A 3,827-nucleotide genomic window follows, 5' to 3' on the forward strand; every position below is an offset into this window, starting at 1 on the left:
ACAGTTCTGTTCGCAGATCATGCTTTTTGTTGAATGGTGTAAATCCGTTCAGAGAAAATCATAAGTAAAATCATAGATATATATTGGAGGTGTTACGGTAAGCTTACTGTACTCTGTACCTTCCCGAGCACGAGCTGAATGCTAATTGGCTGTCAACTGTCTGTCAACACTCTAGACCAGAAAGGGTTGGCAGCCATCCTGTGCCTCGGTAGACTGAGGCACAAGAAATCAGGGAAACAAAGGTGGAAAACACGCAAAGGGGGCAGGGTAGAAACACCCTGACCCCCTAGGCCTGCTCAGGGGGTCCCATAAGGACCCCCAAGGCCCAAAAACATTTTTTTTGAAAAATCGCGGTGTTCGCGTAGATACGCGTACCCTGCTGATAAAAAAAATAGAATTTTTTGTATATTTTTTTTACATGGGGATTCCAACTCTGCATACTTAAGCTCAATTAAAACAAAATAATAATAAATGCGCACGGAGGCCTGTAGGTCCTCAGAGTTTCCTGGCTGCGGTCGGAGTAGATCCCCGGGTAGAGAGAGCATGGAGGATCCGGAGCCGCAGCGTAGGAGTGCGGTGGACATCAACCGAGCGGGCGTCAAGGAGCTGGAGGGGGCGCCGAGAGGTATCGGCAGGAGGAGAGCCCAGGGCATCGTGCGGAAGAGAGAGGAGCTGAAGGGGTTCAACTCCTTAGAAAATCTCCTGCATGTGAAGGGGATTACCCCTTCACATGCCAGCGTTCTGGAAATTAACAGTGACCACCTGACGAGCCGGAAGAGGCAGTGCAGTGGTGATACTGCCCGGGGTAGCTGCTCGCACAACAACACACAGCCAAGGCCATCCATTTCTTCAGGAGATGCTTTGAATGGCAACGTGTCTCAGGAACATTCCAGAGGCACGGGCAGAGAGGAGGAAGAAGAGTCAGAGATTCAGGCCGTTTGGGGGGAGGAAGAGGAGGATGAGTCGGAAGAGTCTTACCACTCTGGCGTGCGAGGAGAGGATGAAGGGGAGGAAGAGAGCTAAGATGGAGAGGATGGCAGTGACGTTTACTTCTATTATATGATGGATGAGCGCTGGATGGATTATCTGGAGCGTACTGAGGAGGGGAACCTCATTCGTCATGTTCGGCCCAAGATGAAATGAAAGTCTGAGAATGGTATCGATGTGAGAGCCCTATCTCCTGGAAAGAAGTTATGCAAAGGCTCAGAGTACAGCAGTTTTAGGTCATTAGCACAATGCATAGATAGTGCCACATCGTTTGGGGACCTGCGAAATGCCAACCACCATGGGCATCAGCGTCGATGAATCCCTTCCATCGCCCCTCCAGCAGAGCTGCAGGACTGGCTGCGAACCTTTCAGAAGTAGACCGGTCCTGAGAGGTTGCTAGCATTGGATGAGCTTATCGATCACTGTGAACCATCTCAAATCAAGTATATGATGTAAGTCATCGAGCCACAGTTCCAACGGATTTACAATGTTATGCATATGCTGGCCCCTGAGGCCGAAACAATATGTAATTTGTACATTGTTATTAGTTTGTATATGATCCTGCATTAGGCATTTAGTACACTGGTTATTTTTACCCACTAGGGTCAAATAAGCTGCTAGCTAGCCAAATCTCGATCAGTAGTGTATTTGATTATTGTTATATGTCTAAAAATCCACACAGTGTCAAATGGTAGGCTATTTTTCATAAGTTTTTATTATAGCCCACTTGGGTGTATCAATCATATGTTTACTGAGAAGTGCACTGGTATGTGTAGGTATTTAGTCATATCGGCTGTACGCTCTTGGGTTGCATGCTTGTAAGCCGGTCTATATTGCCTATCTGACTGCTTTTCATGTGAACGGGGGCGTAGCTCAACCAGTACGTGCATCTTTTGCCATGGGTTTCAGCTACTGACAAGAGTTCGCGGCTCACCCGAGACCTTTTTGATAACATTTCTCACTAATTCATTATTACTATAATTTTTTGGCACAAATTAACTTATGATGCCACACAACAAGTTGATCATATACCGTACACTATTTATGTGTTTTCTTTATGTATTAGACGCCATGACAGTCAGCAAGCCGATGATTTGCAAACATTGTATTTACTTTTTGTTTGCAGCACACATGTGTTTATAATTATATTTGCACACGTTTATAATGATGATGATATGAAAACAGGAGGCTCTCTAATGAATATGAAACTTAATGGCACTTGTTCTATGGCCCAGAATTTGAGACATTCCCACCGACTTTCATGTTCTTTCTCCATCTGTTTCGCTATCGCATTGGATTTCATCTCTATACTACCCAAAGAGCTTGCCCTGTACGTACTATCCTTCTTAGAGCCCCGGGACCTTCTGCGAGCCGCTCAGACTTGCCGCTACTGGAGGATCCTAGCTGAGGACAATTTGCTATGGCGGGAAAAATGCAGAGATGGAGGAATTGTTGAGCCCCTCAACCTGAGACGGCGGAGGATGCTGACACCTGGTTTCATGTACAGTCCATGGAAATTTGGTTTCATGAGGCAGCACAAGATAGATATGAACTGGTGAAGCAGGTACATCAGGCCCCCTAAGGTGCTAAAGGGACATGATGATCACGTTATACCTTGTCTTCAGTTCTGTGGGAACCGGATAGTTAGCGGGTCTGATGACAACACGCTAAAGGTGTGGTCTGCTATCACAGTAGAGTGTGTTCAGACATTGGTGGGGCACACAGGCGGCGTCTGGTCCTCTCAGATGAGAGATAATATAGTGATTAGGCAGACAGGACGGTGAAGGTCTGGAACGCAGACTCTGGCGAGTGCATCCACACCCTGTACAGGCATACATCCACAGTGCGCTGTATGTACCTCCACGCAAGCAGGGTTGTTAGCGGCTCACATAATGCCACCCTGCGGCTCTGGGACATTGAGACTGGACAGTGTCTGCATGTACTTACGGGTCATGTGGCTGCTGTTCGCTGCATGCAGTACGATGGCAAGAAGGTGTTCAGCGGTGCTTATGATTACACTGTGAAGGTCTGGGACCCGGAGATGGAGACTTGCATTCACACTCTGCAAGGACACACCAAGAGAGTCTACTCCTTGCAGTTTGATGGGGAGCATATTGTGAGCGGCTCCTTGGACACCTCTATCCGTGTCTGGGATGTGGAAAGTGGAAATTGTTTGCACACGCTTATGGGTCATCAGTCCCTGACCAGTGGGATGGAGCTGCGGGACAACACCCTCGTCTCAGGAAATGCCGACTCCACTGTGAAGATCTGGGATATAAATACAGGACAGTGCTTACAGACACTGCAGGCCCCCAGAAGCATCAGAGTGCTGTCACTTGCTTACAGTTTAGCTCGAAGTTTGTGGTAACAAGCTCAGATGATGGCACCGTTAAACTTTGGGACCTGAAGGCAGGCGATTTCATCTGTAACCTGGTGGCTCTGGAAAGCGGTGGTAGTGGAGGAGTCGTATGGCGAACCCAGGCTTACAATACTAAGCTAGTGTGTGCAGTTGGTAGTCGAAATGGCACAGAGGAAACAAAGTTGCAATAATAAATGTGTAAGTTGCCTGCCAAATTCCGTTCCTTGTGCCTCTACTATTGTGACCCCGTCCCTCTCTGCTGTCACTCCTAGACCACCAATTTTCGATATCCAACTGGCAACAATTTAATTAAATCAATGACCAGCACTGGGAGTCGGAGCCGAAATATCTCTCATCGCATTTCCGCTTCCAATCTCTCTAGCTCAAACTTCCAATCATCTCTCAACCCGAAGAAGGATACGTCAATCTATCCGGCACTGTTTGCATTCCATGCCTCGCTATCAAAATTAGAGCAACTCTT

General features: G+C 47.4%; 1 pseudogene; it reads left to right on the top strand.

The window, feature by feature from the left end:
* The first annotated feature begins 471 nt into the window (after positions 1-471).
* On the top strand, positions 472-3,537 carry LOC144828024 (F-box/WD repeat-containing protein 7-like; annotated as a pseudogene).
* The last annotated feature ends 290 nt before the right edge of the window (positions 3,538-3,827 follow it).

Source organism: Lissotriton helveticus, chromosome 4_1, assembly GCF_964261635.1.
Source record: "Lissotriton helveticus chromosome 4_1, aLisHel1.1, whole genome shotgun sequence".
NCBI classification, from domain to species: Eukaryota; Metazoa; Chordata; class Amphibia; order Caudata; family Salamandridae; genus Lissotriton; species Lissotriton helveticus.